Source organism: Myotis lucifugus, unplaced genomic scaffold (assembly GCF_000147115.1).
Source record: "Myotis lucifugus unplaced genomic scaffold, Myoluc2.0 scaffold_83, whole genome shotgun sequence".
NCBI classification, from domain to species: domain Eukaryota; kingdom Metazoa; phylum Chordata; class Mammalia; order Chiroptera; family Vespertilionidae; genus Myotis; species Myotis lucifugus.
In genome coordinates, this window is record NW_005871131.1 from 1,636,620 (window position 1) to 1,657,197 (window position 20,578).

At 42.7% G+C, this 20,578-nt stretch overlaps 1 protein-coding gene and 1 long non-coding RNA gene across 2 annotated transcripts in view; both read left to right on the forward strand.

Annotated features, from left to right (window-relative positions):
- Positions 1-20,578, forward strand: part of CACNA2D3 (calcium voltage-gated channel auxiliary subunit alpha2delta 3) — an 807,563-nt gene that overhangs the window by 92,973 nt on the left and 694,012 nt on the right. The window lies entirely within an intron of this gene.
- Positions 10,680-20,578, forward strand: part of LOC111826473 — a 12,419-nt gene continuing 2,520 nt past the window's right edge. The window contains exon 1 of the long non-coding RNA XR_002829806.1: positions 10,680-10,766. This is a non-coding gene — a long non-coding RNA (uncharacterized LOC111826473). The remainder of the gene's footprint in view (positions 10,767-20,578) is intronic.

Sequence of the window (20,578 nt, forward strand, 5' to 3'; positions counted from 1 at the left end):
TAAACTGTAATTTAAAATTAAAAAAAGAGCCAATTGTGCCTATCTCTTCCCAACTTAATGTTAGTGCTTCATATTGGTAGCTTGACATGGGCCCGGGTAGAGGATTCACACCATGGAAGTCAGCAAATGCTACATGCAGGCCTTGCCAGCCCTCCTCCTCCGCTCTTTGTCCTGAAGAGCTGGATGCTAGACGCTCACCTGCGCGCCTTTGACCTCACCTGTTCTGTTGGGGCTGAGATTCCTGTTTTCTGGGGGACCCTGCCCATTTTTCTGTGGATTGTCATCTCACATTCTGGGTGAGGGGGGAGCGGGGGAAGGATGGATATGGCTGTCCAGAAACGTTATGGATATCTTGGTATGGAGACCATTATTGACTGAACGCTGTAGTTCGGATAATAAACCATGTGCCCTTTGGCATTTTCTTCCTTCAAAGGAATCAGGGATTTTCGCTCGTTCCTGGTTGGCATTGCGTCCCTCCTTTCCTAGCATAAGGAAAACATTATGTATTTGCTGGCTTTAACCTAATGACCTCCTTCCTTCGTAAGCATTTGGGGCTAATCGCCTGTGTGTTCCACTGTGAGGGGGCCGCAGTGTCCCTCCCAGTGCTTCGACTCTGACAGACGTGTGCAGTTCTGCGAAAGCTGGGCGCTGCCCAGTGACCCCCGGAGCTGGTGGAACGGGGCTCATCTAGAAGGAAGCATGCTGACAAGGGGTGGCAATTCATTAAGGATTCTGCTTACTAGAACCATCTTTCCTTACTGACCAAGAGATTAATGTAAATATTCCTACAGAACCTCACCCCTGTTTTTGCACTTGGCATTTTATCATGCTAACCGCACCTTTTGAATTTCTAAAGTTGTGTCTCCTATTCTCTTTTCTAATGGAATTTCAAGCAACTTTTTTGATCAAGAACTTCCAAACAATGGCTATCTAAAATATTGAAAAGCTGTGGTTTTCCCCTTTTTATGTCAATACCTGGTTAATTGTTTCTCGGTGACTGCTCTGACGGTTTCCTCCAGCTTTGTTTACAGTCTGTCTGCTGTGATAGGAATAGTATTTTCATTACATGCATTGCAAGCATGTTTGGAACATAATTGCTCCTATCAGTTAGGTTTGCAGTAAAGCCTCATTAATTAGACATGTCATTATTAGCTAATATTCCCATCACAGCGGAGGATTTTCAGTAAGTTACTTAAAAGTGAGGATTGACCCAAATCGTGCTAAATTTACTAAAGCTCTGATACTCAGGTAGCCTAGAGTGACAGGCGATTAGCTCAGCAAATCAAGCCACCCTCAGATGTGACAAGTGGCTCCAAAAGGGCTGTTTTGTTGGGAGACAAGGCCCAGTGTGGACTTCCACTTTGTTGTCACCCCCCCCCCTCCCCCCCCGCCCGGCCCCTGGTGCCGGTGCCGGTAGCTTCTTCCAGGCTGAGAGGCGTGGAGGTTCAGCAACACCGCTGTTCTGGCCTTACATGAGCGAGGCTTTACCAGCAGGTGGGCGTGGAGCCAGTGAGAGGTTGAGGTGGGGACATTCACCATTCAGCCAGCCAATATTTATCCTGTCTGCTCCATGCCAGGCACCAGGTGAAGCACTTTGAAGTGCACGTTCTCATTTTGTTCTCACCCTGGGAAGTAGTCTTTAATTCATCCAGTAGGTATTAGTAGCTACCAGGTGGCAGGCATTTTACTGGGTGCTGGAGATATGGAGATCAAAATCAGTGAAGCCTGCCTCCGTACACCACACAGCCTAGAGTCTAGGCCAGTGATGGCGAACCTTTTGAGCTCGGCGTGTCAGCATTTTGAAAAACCCTAACTTAACTCTGGTGCCCTGTCACATATAGAAATTTTTTGATATTTGCAACCATAGTAAAACAAAGACATATTTTTGATATTTATTTTATATATTTAAATGCCATTTAACAAAGAAAAATCAACCAAAAAAATGAGTTCGCGTGTCACCTCTGACACAGGTGTCATAGGTTCGCCATCACTGCTCTAGGTCCTAGACTCATGGTTAGCAAACTGTGGCTCAAGAGCCACATGCAGCCCTTTGGTCCCTTGAGCGTGGCTCTTCCTAAGCCTTAGGAGTACCCTAATTAAGTTAATAACAGTGTACCTACCTATATAGTTTAAGTTTAAAAAATTTGGCTCTCCAAAGAAATTTCAATCGTTGTACTGTTGATATTTGGCTCTGTTGACTAATGAGTTTGCCGACCACTGACTATCAAAATGTTAGATATGAGAGGATGGGATCATGAGAATGGTACGGCCATGACCAAAAATTCCATTGATTATTTTATTTCCATTTTGGATTGGCCATGGGTGCCACCATCTTTGAGGGCAGGGCAGTCAATTAGCATTCCATTCTTTATGACTATAGTTGACTCTCCTGTTTGTATTTAAAGATGATTAATTCAGCCTCTTTCACAATTGAGTATTTTCCCAAGGTAGAGTTGTAACTTTGAGCTTCTAACTTGGTAGTTTAAGTTGTAATGAGAATTATTTAAATTGTTTGAAATATGAAAACTTATACCTAAATGAGAGTCCATATAAACTGAAATCCACGGAAATACATTAATTATTAAATGAATATATTATAGATTTGTTTTTTGTATTTGTGAATTTTTCCCAGCAAGATTTTTATAAAGATACTAGAGGCCCAGTGCATGAAAATTCATGCACTGGAGGGGGGGTCCCTCAGCCTGGCCTGCCCCCTCTCACAGTCCGGAGCCCTCAGGGGCAGGGGGCCACCTGGCAATCAGGGGAAGGCGATGCCCCCATCACACCTCTGCTGCTTCCACTGCCGGCAACGCAAGCCTCAGCCGGACCTGATTACCTGTGCCTCAGTTGGCCCTGGGGGGTTGAAGGGACTGGGTGCCACCATCTTGTGGCTGTGGGTGCCGCCATCTTTGAGGGTGGGGCAGTCAATTAGCATATTCCCTTCTTATTGGCTTTGGACACTGCCATCTTTGAGGGCAGGGCAGCAATTAGCATATTCCCTCCTTATTGGTTGTGGGTGCCGCCATCTTTGTGATGGTGTGAGGGTCAATTAGAATATTCCCTCTTTATTAGGTAGGATGCTGTTGACATATTCAGCAATTTATAATTCTAGAAGAAATTATTTTCTCATTGATTCATTTATTCACTACTTGTATATTTTGCGATTCTGAGAGCACACACCTAACCTTTCACAGTGTGCTGAGAGTGATACCCTTTCATGTACAACGCAGAAAACTTGCAATCATCAGTCCCTTTACCTCCTGTTATAGTTGTCATATGTGCTGACAATGCTAACATTTTTGCTTTAAAGAGTCATACATATTTTAGAGTACCTAGGAGTAGAAAAGGCTTTTTATTATTTTTCTTCTGTCATGCCTGAACATCCAACTTTCCCTCTATTGACATTTACGCTGATGGCACTGGCCCCACTTGCACCTGCTGACGGCATGGAGTGATTGGGGCTGGCTCCAGCAGCGGGTGCGAGAGGCGGCTGCTGCCCCGATCACCCCTCAGGAGCAGGGGGAGGTGGAGAAGCCCTCAGGGGAGATCAGGGCCTGCAGCCTCTGCTTGCACCTGCTGATGGTGCCAAGTGATTGGGACCGGTGCTGGGCACCAGCAACAGGTGCGAGTGGCGGCTCCAGCACCGGCTGTGGGTGCAAGCGGGGCCGGCGCTGGCAGTGGGTGTGAGCGCCGGGTGGGACTGTGGCATGCAGGAGCAAAATTTTCAGTAACCACCAGAGGTTCACCCCAATGACAGCAACCAGTGCCTCGCCTTGGTCTGGTGCCCCAACTCACCTGCTCTACCATCCTGCTGTGGTCAATGCCTGCCATGTTCCATAATGCCCCCTGGTGGTCAGTGCATGACATAGCTACTGGTTGTTCAGTTGTTTGGTTGTTTGGTTGTTCTGCTGTTCAGTCTATTTGCCTATTAGCCTTTTGTTATATAGGATATTGTATTTTTAAGTTTTATATTTTTCATTTGTCCTTTATTGTGGTTTATATTTCTCTGCTTAGTGTTCTTATATTTTCATTTATTTCTATTGTGTTTTTCTTTATCTCTCTTTTTAAATTTCAGAATAGTTGATATACAATATTATATTTGTTTCAGGTGTACAATATAATGATGCAAAATTTATGTATCTTACAATGTGATTAACTGTCACTGTGCAAACTTAGCCCAATATTATTGACTGTAGTCCCCTTCCCTTTTTTCATCCATTCCTCCATCATCTCTTTTCTGGTAATCATCAGTTTGATCTGTGTTTCAGTGAATCTGTTTTTGTTTTGTTTGTTTATTTGTTTGGTGTGAACTATAGTTTTAATAGCACTTTTAAAGTCTCTGTTTGATATTTCTCACATAGGAATTAGCATCTGTTGACTTTTTTCTCAAGTAATTTTGGATTATATCCTGAATATTCTGAAAGTTATCTTGTGTAAACTCTGGGTCTAGTTAGAATCTCCTGGAAAATGTTGAATTTTTTTTGTTTTTTTATCAGGCAATGAATATAATTAAATTCAAACTATAAACTTCATTTTCATTTCATTTCATTGAATGGCGGTTCCCATCTTAGCCAGACTTCTAAGCTATAGAATGCTGATTTGGATCTGTCCTTTGCATGCATAGTTTATGGATCATTCTGAAGCTTGTTTGGGTTATTCAAATCTCAGCTAAGTTCTCTAAGCCTTTGCTACATGGGTTTGAGTCTATCCCATACATGCATTATTCAGACTGGAGTTTTGCAAGAGGACAAAGAAAAGACAAACTATTCAGCTATTGCCTGGGACTCTTTTGGTCACCTTCCCTACACCCTTTCACCAATCTGGAGAGAAGTCATTTCTTTGAGCCAGCGAAGGTTGGAAGAAGTGGAGCTTACTTGCATGCTCTTGGTCCAACTTGTTCCAGGGACTCTCTGTGGCTCCACTTTTATTTCAATGTAAAATGTGTGTGATTACAGGATGTCATCCGACCTTTCAGAACTCCCAGGATGCAAAGAGATTTGGTCCATTCTCCTGGTTTTATAAATTAGAAGATGGAGACATGTTGAAAGGTCTAAATCTTGAGCCTTAACAGGTCTCCACTTTGGTTCCCATAGCGGGATGGGGTGGCAGAAACTGAGTTCAGAACCTAGCTCTGCCACTTACCTGGGCGTGATCTTATGGAGAGATCTGAGCACTTTAAGTTTAGATTTCATCACCTGTACAATGAGAATAATACTTGGCTTGCACTGAGAGTTAGACATATTAGTGCTGTATATAAATTACCTAGTCCAGGACACCACTAAGTGGTGCTAAAAAAGATTGAAAAATATTTTTTTTTCCTCTTTAATTTAACTTTTCCCATCACCTTTTAGCCACTCTATGCCCACTGCCACCTCCACCCATTCAGCACCCCTGGCTATCTGCCTGCTCTCTATGACTCTGACTCTATTTTGTTTGGTAATTAAGTTTTGAACAAATATTTCTTGATTCTGGCAGACTCCTTGGTGGGAACATGGGCTCTGTCTTTGAGGAGGTGGCCAGAGTGTAGCAGTGATTTCTTTAGCAAGTTTATAGAAATTTGGTCTTTTATTTCAAGTCCTTTATTTCACTCATGAAATTCAGACCTTGAAGTCAGAAACCTGAGACTAAAGACCTGTGACTTACTTAACTGCAACTTTACTCTGTTCCCAGTTCTTGCTCTCAGTAGGTCCCTACGGATCGTTACTAAAGGTGTTTGCTGTGGTGACCAGATAATGCCTTCACAGTCTGAACTGAGAAATGGCAGAATCACTTTCACAGGCATGACTGCCTGTATTGTCAAGAGTGGAGTTGGGTTTTTAGTTTGGGTTTTCACATATGGGCTTTGCACACGCCAGAGTGTGTTGATATAGTGATGGGGTGCTCTGCTGCTTTTCTCTCCCCGAGGGGCTCACATCTGCTTTCACAGAAGACCCCGAGGTCTGAGAGGAGGCCGGTTGCACCTGCCGATTCAAGCATCTTAGAAAGGCAGGGCCCTGTGTGGCTCCAGTGGCAGAGATTCCTGTACTTGCTGCAGCATCAGGGCTGAATCAGATGAGCAATGCTGCCGGGTCCAGACTGGAGAGCCTGGATTCTCTTTCTCATTTGGACCTTTGTCGCGTGACACAGGATTCGATGTTACCTGATCTTCAGGAGTCCTAAAGGGCTAGTGATTTCTAGGCCAGATTTGAAAGTTATGGGCAAGTTACGGAAATTTGAAGCCTTTATGGAGTTTGCTGGATCCCTTTCTGCTCTTTTCTTCTTCTTTCTTGTGCTGTTTTATCCACGTGGCAGCTACCCAATTATAAAACCCCAGCATTACCCTTGAATACCAGTTGTCTTGGCAAGCTTTTTATATAGTTTAAACTGGAATCCATTTTATTATATCCTGTTCAGAGCACTCATTTCAATAGAGAGGGAAATGTTAATCATTTGGCTGGCTGCAGATTATAGAGACCCCTCCCCTCCTTCCTTTCTCATCTTGATGGAACTTCCTGTCTGTTCTTTGTCACTTCAACACGTTGCCTCTAAATAGCCAGGGCAAAGGGAGCATTGCAATAATGGGAAAGTATTATGTAAGTTGAAAACTTCTCCAAAGCTAAGTTTAATTATGAGCAAAGACATTTAAAAAAATAAATAATAAATGAAAAAAACACACCTATTTACTATGGGACTGGCTATAAAAAGGCTTAATTGTTTTTGTGTGCTTTTTTTCCTTGCGGTTTAAAGTATTTTCAACTTATTAGTGTTCTCAGTTTCTGGTCCTAAAAACAGACATGAATTTAAAAGGTAGCATAGTTTTATTGTAGGAAATTATGCCAGATTTTATTTTTCCTCCTTTATTGCCAGTGGAGTATTTTCTGGCCTCTTCTTTGGGCTTCCCAGAAGGATGAAGCTCCAAGAACCTGTGAAATTCTCCTTCCTGACCTCTATGGGCTGAATGTTTGTGTCCACCCCTCCTCCACTCCGATTCATGTCAGAGTCTCTCCCCCCATCCTTCTCCCCAGGTGGTAGTATTTGGAGATGTGGCCTTTGGAAAGTAATTAGGTTTAGATTCAGTCATAAGGCTCTAGTTCTCATGATGGGATTAGTGCCCTTATAAAAAGAGACCAGATTAGCCTGCTCTCTCTACCTCCCCACTCACCTTGCCAAAAGCATATAGCAAGGTGGCCATCCTCAAATTAGGAAGAGGGCCCTCACCAGACACTGAATGTACTGGCACTTTGATCCTGGACTCCCCAGGCCCCAAAATTGTAAGAAAGAAACATCTGTTGTTTAAGCCACCCAGTTTATGGTGGATTTTGTTATAGCAGCCCAAACTGACTGAGACACTGGTTTACCTTACTAACATTCGCCAAAGTGTTTCCCAAATCTCATAAGAATTATCTAAGCCAATACATATTTAAATTGGTAAATTGTAAGGGTCATTAATTTCTGAAAAGGCATAATAATTTTTGTAGATAATTTTGAAGAGTATCCTATGATCTATAAATGAAAAGCTCATCTTAGCATGTAAATAGTTTCTGAGCCACAGTTAGACACAGGAGATTCTAAAAGCAAATTCTGCTGGACTCTGTGGGAGACAGGTTGCAAACGTTTAGCTTCATTAAACATGTTATACTTACAGCTCAAGAAATGCCATAAATCTGTATGAGAGATTATTCCGGCCACATGTCACCTCTTCAGTCTTATAAAATTCCTCTTATCTTGCCAAAGAATCTAGATTTGACATTTTTATTTCAATAATATTTTATATAGATAGATGTGGATAAATCTCTTTGCAAAAGGAAGAATTATAAATGCTAATTCATTCAATTGAGCTGTAAACATTTTCTCCGCTGCTTAATAAGACAAAATACATAAAGATTAATTAAATGATCGAAAATTTCCAAGCTTCTTTTTAATTGTGTAAATTGGACCTGCTGCCAAGAGAGATCCAGCTCTGGAAAACATGATAGATGGTGATGGGGACACATGGTGACTTGGATGGACTCCATTTCTAGGTTCTGCCTGAGTGTGCTGGCCAGTGTGAGGTTTACAAAAAACATCCACTCTGCCAGCATGTAAGCCAGGGCTCAGTGGTCAGTGGTTTCATGTGACGTCTTTAGGGTGCTGTCACATTGAGGAGACAAGGGAGAAGCTCAGTGGTTGGGGGCATGGGTCTCCAGGGAAAGAGTGGCTCAAGTGTCATAGCTGCCAAGTATCTGGGTGTTTATAAGGTTTCTGTTTGTTGAAATCCAAAATGCTGTACCTTGCTGGGTAGAAGAAGTTCTTAAGCAGGAATTAGAAAGCCTACCTCCTGGTCCTTCCTCTGACAGCTAACCCCATGGAACCAACGGCCCACCATCTGCAAGATAGGGGCAATGTTACATGTTTCTACCTTTCAGGGTGAAGGTAAGGAGCCCGTAGAAGTGACTATGATAGTCAGAGTTCCTTGAAAAAATTGAAAGCAATATATTTCTTAGTTTGTTGGTCGATTTATCAAATACTCCATGAGCATCTGATAGCAAAGCAGGACAGCCTGTGAGTAAGAGGCTCACACATATGTATAACTAATGTGCAGATGTGTTGTAAGTATGTTTTCAGATGCTGCTATAATGTTGTCTTGAAGCTGAAAGGGATTTTTGTCCAGTTCCACATGTATATTTTCAGTGTGTCATAAAAGTCCCTGGCATGTACTAGTGGTTCCATACATTTATCGAATGTAAGAATGAATGGTTTGCACAGGCATTATCGTTAGTAGTACATGGCTTTGTCAAGGCCAAGGTTATAGGCTGCAAGGTTGTAGAGACACGTTTATTATATTCCATTGCATGGAGACGGGCAGCTGCCAAATGTCAAGCAACTGCATGATGAAGGGAAAGGGTGGTCCTGGGGTGAGGTGGGAGCAAAGTTCTCAAGAATTCGGGTAGCAGTACCCAAACTGTTGCTTTGGATGTGACCCCTTCCCCATGGCACACCTGGAGTTGCTTGTTCCCATGTGACATGGCTTGGGTCCACTGCCTCGTTATCCAAGAACAGACACGTTTCATGGGAATGACTGCCTATGTGCCATGGTAGCCTCAGCTGTGTAAACACATGTTGTGTGTGTATATTCCATATACTAGTATATGACATGTTGTGAGTGTCTGTCTGACCTGAAGAGCTCAGCCACAGAGTCAAACTGTTGAGGGGTCCATTCTTAGGTTAGCCATCGGCTGGCTTCCTGCTCTCGGAAGTCACTGAATCTCTTGGAGCTTGGGTTTTAGCTACAGGGAGGTGATGAGAGCCCCTACTTCATGGTGTTACTGGGAACATTAAATGAGTCAGTGCCCACAAGGGGCTAGTGAGTTGAGTGGTAGTCTATGTGAGAGAGTGTTTAGTTGTCCCTGTTCTCACATCAATACCACTTATTATAGGATTACTAGGAGCTGGGTCCTAGGCTGAGACTCTTAGGCACATAATATTTTTGAATTTTCATAGAAATACCATGAGGTGGGTTTTTAAGCCCAAAGGGAAACATGTCACAAGTGGTGAATTGCATGAGAACTGTTTTGCTTTGTTTTGACTCAAATAGCTTCCTTTTAGATATACTCAGACAATCCCCCACACTGAACACATTCCCCACCCCACCATGCTTTCAAAGTCCATTCAAAGTCCATTGTTTCACATCATTTGTTCGGGTTTTCCTGTGTGGCTCTTCATAGGCCTTTTCCTAATATTAAATACAGATATAGAGCACATGGACATTTTGGTCTGTGATAGTACAAGGACCATGCTTCAAATTATGTAATTAGAGTACAAAACTTAGAGTACAAAACCTCATTGCCATCCATGCCCCTACTGTTTGCAGAATCTCATGCCCATCATTCCCTTGGAATGGTCCTCACTGAGTGCTGGCTCTCTGCAAACTATGTACTGATAAGGTGAACCTGACCCATGCCTGCTCCCAAGGGTTGTCAGTCTACTGGGGGAGACACACAGACCGACAAATAGTTATACTCGTCATGGTGAATGCTCTGCTAGTCCTAGGAAGACAAATAGAGTGAACTGAGGAGAGGGGAAGTGGTGGACCCGAGTTCAGGAAGGGCCCTCTAAAATGGCTGTTGACTAGAGAGCAGGTATCCCCTTCCATGTTCACTCTCCTTTTCTTTTAGCACTTACCACTACCTGACCTTTTTCTGCCCTCCCCCCACCCCATCCCCTTGGAACTTAACTCTGTGAGAACAGGGTCTTAGTCTGTTAGCATTCACGCTTATATCCAAGATTTTAGGGCCTGGAGTAGTCTGCCACAGTGTGGAATGAATGAGTGACAGATGGGCCCGTGAACTGGAAGCCACAGACTATGGATAGTATATAGGAGGTTACCAGGGAGACAAGGGTGAGCCACATGCACAGGGCAGGGAAAATGGAAGAGAACAGCTTATCCAAAGGCACAGAGCCTCAAGACACCATAGATCAGTGGTTCTCAACCTTCCTAATGCCGCAACCCTTTAATACAGTTCCTCATGTTGTGGTGACCCCCAACCATAAAATTATTTTCGTTGCTACTTCATAACTGTAATTTTGCTACTGTTATGAATCGTAATGTAAATATCTGATATGCAGGATGTATTTTCATTGTTACAAATTGAACATAATTAAAGCATAGTGATTAATCACAAAAACAATATGTAATTATATATGTGTTTTCCGATGGTCTTAGGTGACCCTTGTGAAAGGGTTGTTCGACCCCAAAGGGGTCGCGACCCACAGGTTGAGAACTGCTGCCATAGATGGACATATCCTGAGTGAGTATTTTATAAGGGGCTGCCTTGCCTTTTCGGCCTCTGTGACCTTCTGTTTCTTTGGAAACACATCCAATAACACAGCCCTGGTTAAGCAGGACAGTGGCTGTTTGGGTCTCGCTTTCTGATAGAATATAGCAGCGTTCATTCTTTGGGACAGAATTCTTATAACTTTAGGAAAATGAGCGCTCTGTACATAGTGGACTGCCTAATAATTTAATCTAAGGAGGAGTGTCTGCAAGCAAGAGATCTGGATGCTTTCTCAGCTCAAAGGGATGCTGGGAATCATTAGTATGGAGGATTTAAATTTTCTATTTGATTTTCACAGTTGGTTTTCACTGGTCTTGTATGCCTGAGTTATATAGGAACTGCTTCTATTTGGAAGACTAAGGATGGGTTGACTATTGGTATAAATAAAACTAAGCAGGTTTTCATGAACATTTAGGAAAATACCTATTCTCCCAGATCTTGGTTTCTAATACTATTTCCCAGTAAAAGGAACCAGGTCTCTGTGGAGAAAGCAGATTCTAGGACTGAGGCATGGAATCTATAAGATGAGCCTGGAGCATTTGTATTGTCCGAAAGTAATAACCAAGTTCTCATGAAACAAATAATAAAAACATAGTGGAGAGTGTATGCCAAAGAGATATAGGAGTCACCTGAGAGAGCCCCCAGTGGCCGAACTGGAATAATTTCAGCAACAAAATAAATAAAATAAAGTAGTGTTGGATTGTAACCCAAAGTATGAATATCCACCATCTGTAGAAATGGGGAGTAGACACATCTTCTGGACAGAAGAATTCCATGTAATGTGTGCAGCTGCTCTGTCTCAGGGAGATGGAGCAGAACTCCACTCCTCACCTGTTGACTTCCTTCCAAAGAATACAGGATGGAAGGGGAGAAAAAAGAATAAATTTACAGTGGAGCAGGTTGCCAACCACCATGTCAACCAGGTAATGAAGGTTAATGTCAACAGCGATGAGTCACGTGATGTGATGAGAATGGCACTTACTTCCTCAGAACCTGTAAACTCCAGTTTAACCATGAGAAAAACATCAGAGAAATCACATTTGAAGAACATTGTACAAAATACCTAACCAGCACTCTTCCAAACTGCCAAGATCATTAAGACAAGGAAAATCTAAGAGAAAGTATCACAACCAAGAGGAAATTAAGGGGATAGGATGACTAAGTGTGACATGATATCCTAAATGAAGTCCTGGAAATGAAAAATGACATTAGGTAAAAACCAAGCAAGTCTGAATAAAGCATGGATTTTAGTTAATAATAATGTATCAGTGTTGGTTTCTTAGTGTTGACAGATATCCCATGTGAATGTAAAGGATAGCAATAGGGGAAACTGGGCAGGGGATAGGTACAAAATCTGTACTATCTTTGCAATCGTTCTGTAAACATAAAACTATTCTAAGACAAAAAGTTTATGTAAAAATACCCACTGAGCTAAACTCCAGGTTATTGTCACTTTTGACTGAATAGCAAGATGCCAGGTCAGCATGCCCATGTGTGTTCTGTGGATGAAAGTTGAGGGATGGCTTAAAAACCTTAGCTCAACAAATACAGACGGTGTGCATGAAAGTCCTCAGGCATGTGGAAACTTCTTGTCAGGGCCAGTTGGGCGACTAGTAAACTAATGCAAAGCTCATTTGAAATAACCATTCTTCCAAGCAGGCTCTACAACATAGCAACAAAGCCACACTGTGCTGGGTTCAAATCCAGCCATGTGGCACACTAGCCAACAGATTTTTGCACAAGTGGTTTTACACTCTGAACCTCAGTTTCCTCTTCAATAAAACAAATATCACAGTAACACTGCATCGTTGATGATTTCCAGGATAAAATGAAGGCGATTCTAATGTATGTAAAGCACTTAGCATAGTACTTGGGACACATTCGCTGTTTCTTAGATGGCAGCTGCATGGTTGCTGATAACTTCTTTTATTTTTTTTAACTTGTAAAAAATATTTCATTGACTCAGGTCTAATGATTCTGCTTAATGACAGTAGATGATGCCAGTGGCTACTTGGATCTGATTGCAAGCCTAGGAGGAAGTCTTCTCTTACAAAACATGGTATCAACACCTCTGCTTCCCCTTGGAAGAATTAATTGTGTTAAATAATGTGTGTTAGACATTGCCATACCTCTTTCAAGCTGCTCATGTCCCCAGGAGGAAGAACACATCTGGCGTGGAAGGGTTTACAAGGTTTGCTGTGCAGGGGAAATGATGCATGCCGGAGCTTGGCTCACTTGGGACAGAGGTTTGGAGAAGAGAAGAGGGTTCAGAGAGGAGGGCAAAGGCACCTAGTTTACCTCCCAAATCCACCCACATCTTCCAAGGGATGACCCTATTGCTATTTATCTAAGAAGTTAGTATTTCATATTCCCTGCTCATCTAAGTATCCATGTAGTTTGGATTATCTAAATTGTACCGATGGAATGGAGGTGAAACACATTTTTATAGATTATCATGCCTCTGGAACTTGACTTCTATGAAGAAGGATTCTAGCTGACCCACCAAGACTTTATTTAATAGACTCAACTTTTTAATTGCCTTTTTTTCTGCCTCTCAGGAATTATTAATCATGAATATTTTATCTCAATTGAAAGCCCAAGTGTTTGTGCTGTCAGCACGTGTTGCACAGAGCAAAGCATCCCAGCTTTGACTCAGTTTCCCTTGGCTACATCTCCCAATGTTTTCCTCTTTTCATTTCAGGATCTCCCCGAAGCTTCATGAGTGTGAAGTATGAAAAAATGGCTTCGTGCGTCAATAGGATTAGGAAATACAGAGTTAAGCCAAGTTAAGAAATAGACTTCTTTAGTACAGGACTTTCCAGAGCCTTGGTTTTCCTGATGTGCATTGTGATTCTCTGCGAGTGTGCGGTATGGCTCATCTCCAAAATCCCGTGAGATCTGCCTTCTGCAGAGTCTCTGCAGCCTGATCCTGAGGGATCGGTGTTTGAAAGTAAAAACCTAAAAAACACTGTTCCATATTATTTTTTCAAAAAACACTGTTTCATACTATTTTTCAATTTCTTTGTACTCATTAGACTTGTCTTTCTTATATCTACAAGCCATATTTAGCATAATTTACACATTATTAAATTTTCTTGCATATTATGCCCTCAATATATATGATTGTAATTAAAAAGTTAATATAGTTGAACCTCTGTAGAACTTAGGTTTTATTTTTGTCACATAATCACCTGCATTGACATTTGTGGGTTGTCAGTCACCTGTGCATAATAAGGGGGCAGAAGCAAATTGCTGCTGAGCCCAGAGGTATAGCAAATCACCTCAAATGATTATGCAAAAAAAAAAAATCCAATTGGGTCTTATAATTGCTTTCTTATGGCCATCCCACTATGTGGACTTTTTTTAATAGAGAAAAAAACCTCAAAAGATGAATGCGCTTGCTAAGATATTTTCTTTCCTTTGGCATAGAGCTTCTTACTAGTAAATCTCAAAGTGATCTAGTTTTTATGGTGTCAGTTTTTATATGTGAGAGTACCTGGTAGAGACGTTGATACAATTAAGCAAATATGCCCTGCTTTTTCTGAGAAGGGAAAGTGCTAAAGTACATTCCAATTTTAAGTCTAAAAGAAAAAAGGTTTGCAAGGGCTGCTGAGAAGACCCTGGGATGTGAGAGAGTTACCTCCCTAATGCAGTTCGAACTGCTGGTGATGGGCCAGCCGGAACGTGGTACAGTGATTCAGTTCAACTCTTTTCCCGTGGCTCAAGGAATTTAATTTTCTTATGCCCACCAAAGTGCTGTTTACCCAAAATGTAAGCCACAGCACTAATGAACTCATTTGAGGTCTTTAGAGTGTTTTGAATATTTTATTTATTAGCAACAGAGAAACCAACCATTGTGTTTATTGATGTCAAATGGAAAATATTTGGGATGTGATGCTCATAAATTCATTATCAGTCATTCTTCCTAACGCTTGTCAAATATTATTATCTGATATGTAAAAAGGGTTGGGAATCTAGCCCTGTGGCTAAACTATAGGACACAAGGCAATACTGGGCAGCAATTACTGAGTCAGCTAAGTCCTACCTCTGGGGAGGGGCTTGGCTTGGAATGTGGTCAAGGCCTTTCAGAGGCTCTCGAAGAACAGGAAAAAATAGGGATTGAATTTTTTAAAATATATTTTTATTGATTTCAGAGAGGAAGGGAGAGGGAGAGAGAGATAGAAACTTCAATGATGAGAGAGAATTATTGATTAGCTGCCTCATGCATGCACCCCTACATGTGCCCTTGACTAGAATCGAACCCAGGACCCTTCAGTCCACAGGCCAACACTCTATCCACTGAGCGAAACCAGCTAGGGTGTGATTGAAATTTTTGAGAAGTGTTGCTTTCAAACTATAAGCAAAAATGCCTTTATTATATTAATTAAATGTGGAAATAAATCAGTAGGTATTTACAGAGTAACCATTATGTCAAAGGAAGGGTGTAGAGCAATAAGCCTAACTCTTCTAGCCTTTTACAATTTTATAATTCAGATGGAGAGATGAGACATAAACACATGGACAAAGTTCATTACCTATTCAAGAATCAAAGAATGCTGAAGCAGCTTCAGGTTTTCAGTAACTGCATTTGAAGAGCATTATTATGCCTGTTGTGTGAACCCAGTTGCCAAATATGTCCAAGTCAAAAGGTCTGGATGAGAAGAAGGAAGGTTGTGGTGTGCGGAGTAGGTGTGGGGAAGACAAATGTATCATGGCTCAGAATCATAACTTCACTTCCTGAAAATCAGATAATCTGAGCCTTGATCTAAAAAATGGCATAGGACGTAATAGGATATAATGGATAAACGTCAGGACTTCAAGTGAAACATAGTGGACTTTGGGGGCAGGTTATTTGAGTGTCTAATTCTCACGTTATTCATCATTAAAATAGGGATAATGAAAATCCACACAACTGTAATAACTACCAACCTGGTTTCTGTGAGAATAAAATCAGATGACACTTTTAAAGTCAATCCACTTTACGCTAGCTAGGCATCGCATAAATGTTTCACTAAACATTAGCTGCTATAAGAATCACTGTAAACAACATGTGTAGAATTTTGTTTGGGGCCAGAAATAAAGTTTACAGACTAGAGAATAGAATCATATAGTTAAAGAACTTAATATCTAATTTTAAAATATAAACTACCCTTTTGGGATTTGTGACAAACTATCCACGACTATTTGGAGCGGTTCAAGATGTTAATGGGGCTCTCTGAGTAAGAGGGAATTTGGAATATTCAACCCACCAAGATATGAGAAAAGAATTGACTGGTGACGGTCATATTAGGTGGACTTTTTTGTTGTTGTTGTTGACATGAAAACCAATCCAGACAGGGGTCACAAAGTAGAATGTGGGGGGTGGGGGCTGACGGGTCCTATTGGTAGGTTGTTGCAGGTCAAAAGCCCAGCAAGTTAGGTTGAAAGATCAGTGATGATAAGCAAGTCTGTTTTGTTCCAACCTACCCAAGAGAACAGTAATTACCAGACATAGTAATGCTTGTCAAAGGTGGTTACTGAAAACCCTCTGCTGCTTCAGCATAATCAGAACGACAGAAGTTGCAGGGTGATTTTCCATGAGAGAGGCATCCACTCAGAATGCTAATTAGGTGAAGGCGAAGGAATAGGGATCAGCCACTGGGAGATGCATTTCCCTCTGATAAGTGAAGCTGAGAAGGGAAGTAGTAAGGAGAAGAATTCGACTTACCTGTGTTATGGCTTATGATGTGATTCTCCACATTGATTTCAGGCTCCTAATTCTTCCCTTCTGTTTGTTTTGGAAAGAGATGCTTGGAGCAGCCACAGCAGAGGGGAGGCTGCCCTTTCGCTGGGAAACTTTGCAGGTGCCGTTGTTCTTGGAAATACCTTGGTACAAAGAAAGAAATCACTTAGGATCCAATTGTTATCTTCCAGCTCCTTGAGAAAGCTCTCTAAAAATAAAGGTCGGAGTCTTTATTCTTTTGTACAATTCTGATTTCTTCTGGTGACCGCAAAATGGAACTTGAATCCAAAGGCAAATGGGCCCCCTTGGACATGAAGCTGACACTTGGGATCACGCCATATCTTTTATTTTCTGTCAAACTTTGTCTCTGAGAGAAATCTAAACATTTGTCTAGAAACTCTCAGCGCTGTTGTCGAGGTGACCATGACTGAGGGCTGCCTTCCTCTTAGGCACCGTTGTAAGCACTTAAGAGCAAAACTTCACATAATCCTCATACCATTCTGAGTGGGGGCTTCTCTACTATCACGAGCCTATGTTAGATTGAGAGAAAGTACCCCAGTGAGGCTAAGTGTGTTGCCCTAGGCCACACAGCCTCTAAGTGGGGCTACCAGGGTTTCCACCCCAGCCATCTGGCTCCTGAGTCCACAAAGAAAGCATATTAATGACAAAGGGGCTTTGGGGGCAACTTTAGGATGAAAAAAGGCCTGCAGAACAGAGTCTGAGCAAACTGGGCCTCATGGAGACCACGTTGGGCATGCCCAACTCCCACTGCACTCAAGACACTGTAGGCTGGTGTGCCAACTGCATGCTGCCCAGGTGGCTGTTTGGGAGGTGGTTGGCAGGTGTAGTGGATGGCGGGCTGGCCATATCTAGTAAGCTTCTATGGCAGAGGGCGCCATGGTGGGGCAGTCATTTGGACCCTGGGCTCTGGGGACACATGCGCCAGTTTCTGAGTGTACTGGTAGTGGTAGCTGGTGAGTTGTTCCAGCACTTGCTTTCTCTGTGTGTGTGACCTTGGACAAGTTATGTCAAGTTTCTAAGCCTTGGTTTCCCCACCTAAAATATGATGAAAAGACCATCTGTGAATCAAGTCTGCTGTGAGGGTTAAGTGAGGGAAAACATGTAGAAGCTTGAACACAAGGCCTGGACATGGGAAGTGTGCAGTCTGACAGAGGTGGTTGATTTTGTTTGGCTGCTACAGGGGCAGAGAGGCGGTTGCGAAGATAATTGACAGTAAAGCACCGTCTACCAGTTGTCAAAATATGGAAGTGCTCTTGGACAATACGCTTGCTAACAACAGAGAGACTGAAGGAGATTGGTTGAAGGTGAACTGCAGGCAGCTTCAACACTTAGCCTGAAGGCCAGTTTCCAATCCTAAACCAGGTGCCCGAGTCCAGATCTCATCTGAGATGGTGCCCTCTGCCTCCAGTTCTTTTATTCTCCAGCGCAGCAGTGCTTTTCCTTCCCCCGTGTCCTGTGGAGCCCTGGGAACCCCAGGCTGCTGGGCGCTTGATTCACTGCCAGGCAGATACGGAGTGGGGGGTGTGGAAAGACTTGAGACTGGGAGGCACTTAGATGCTTGGCAAATGCTAGGTGATGCCAGGTGAGCCTGGTCAGAAATGGAGTGGGTGCTCTTGATTAGTCTTCTATTGTGAGTTCACATGGTTCCGAATTATTTCCAGCCCTCTTTCCTCTTGCCCTTAGCTTTTCATTGCTTTCCTGTTCTTCAAGCCGATTGTGGAGGAGGGGGATGAGGATGAAAACTGGAGCCTTGCTGATGGCTCAGCTCCAGGAGGTTCTAACCGCGTCTTTCACATTTCAGTGCAAATAACGGTGTTGTCTTCCTTACCTGCATTCTTAAGGCCAATGAAGCATTTGATAGCTCTGACTAAGAATGATCAGTTAGGATCAAAAGGGGAAAAAGAAACAAAAATAAAACAAAGCATTCCCCCCTACCACACACACACAGCACACCTCAGGGAGGTGGGGGCTCCAAGTCCTTCTGATTCTGGGTTCCAGATCCCAGCTTGAAACTGGAACGAAGATCTTGAGCTCTGACTCAGCTTTGTGCCTGTGACCTGCACAACCTTGGACAAGTCCTAAGCCCTCCAACTTCTACTGCCCTGAGCTCTGTGGGCAATGACATCTACCCTCCTTCCTCACTGGACTCACAGAGACAAATGAGAATGTATCGGGGTCTCTTTCCAAATTGTACATTACAAGTTTTGATTCATACTCACCTCCCAACCCCCAGGTCACAGAGCTTAGCACATTCATGATGGAGAACTGTGTGGCGCCTGTAACATACTGTCAGCTGGAAATAGTATGTGGAAAAGGCGATTTTAATGTGTGACATGTGTGTCTGCGATACACCATGTGGGGAAAACCTCAGTGTCTGCTTCCCCTCTGCAGGGGATACAGCTTCAGGTGACAGTACTCCCCCATCCCCTGCTGATGAATGACCTGACAATTCATTCCAGCACCTTCTCCCAGAGTTCTAATAGTGCCCCTCAATCCTTCTCAACTGAGGGCGCTGTGGGGAGGAACTGGAGAAATCATGGAATCCAAGCAGGGCTGCAGTTAGCACTCAGCTGCTGAGAGAAGTAGCCCCAGTGGCTACAGATGAGCAGCACGGATCGGGCAGGGGTGGGAAAATGCCCGCCCCTGTGACCTGCGGAGATGGCAGGGAACCAGAGCAGCTGGCATTGCAGGTGATCTTGAAGAACGGTGTTTCCTCTTTGACTTTAAAGTGAACTGAAAGCTATTAGTCGAATGAGATTATGTTCAAACTATGTCAACTATGGAACACAGTATATATTCATTGTTATTAAATCAAACCATCAAACGCTTCATTAGCTTTAAAAATAACATCATTTGTGCCAAAGATTCACTGGCTGGTGACTTCCCTGAGCAGGGACCAAAGTCACCACTGTGGCCTCTGGGTCTGGAGGAGTGCCCTGTTCATAGTGAGGGCTCAGCAAAGATTTGTTCACTGATTGGTTGAAGGAAAATAAAAGATGCATCTATTGAATAAGCCAGTGATTTTCAAAAGTAGGCATCTACATTGGCATGTGAGCCGTTCAAAACGTGTTGGGTGGGCCATACATAGGGTAATCCTTTGTCCTGATTTACCCAAGACTGTGCCTGTTTATACCAGTTTCTTGCATAATTATTGCCAGTTCCTTTCATGTTCAACAGTATCTTCATTTTAATAATAAATTACACATATGGTCATCGCCTACAAGTAGTGGGCTTGTTGAAGAATGCAGGGGTTTTTTTTTGTTTGTTTTTGTAATGGTTCTGAATGAGTGAGTGTGAATGTATGTGTATTTGTATATAAATGATCATTTCTTTGGAGACTCTCTGGCTGGAACCATCAAAACGGACCTTGTGCCAAACAGAGAAAGTAGAGTCCTGGCTCTGAGCTTGGCGCATACTTGAGGGCTATGGCCTTTGACCTTAGGCCAGGGGTGCCCTCCCATCTTTTATCCAGAGCCTTGTATTTTGCATTGCCTCCCACTCCCACCCTTGAGGTGGCAATGGCACTTAACAATACTTTTCCTTTGGAACCTGAGTATGGCACTGATATGGAGCACAAATGATATTACGTGACCTGGCTCCGAGGGACTAGTTAGAGAAATATCAAAATGATATTGTCATAAAGTGGTTTCACTTCTAAGGTAGGACAACAGTGTGAAATTTGAGGATCCACTGGGTTACAGGGAAGCCCCGTGTTTTACTGTTCCAGCTCTCTTGTTGAAGTCTGCTCGCTCCCAGTATCTATGTCTTATCTATGAACAGCTTTGGAAATAGTCTCTCTATGCAGTAAGCTCTCCAGGAATCTTTCCTAATTGGGATCCCAAAATGTATTGTATTTATGTAAAGTGTCTGGATCCCAATGACACCAATTTCTGTTTTTGTGAAGCTGCCCTTTTTGGTACAATAATCTCATATAAAGTTTTTTCCTCTTTGTACAGTTTTGCTAACGGACAAGCAGATCTCTGCAGAAAAATCCTTCCGCCCTCTGCAGATGGCCTGATGAATAAGATTGTCAGAAAGCTAG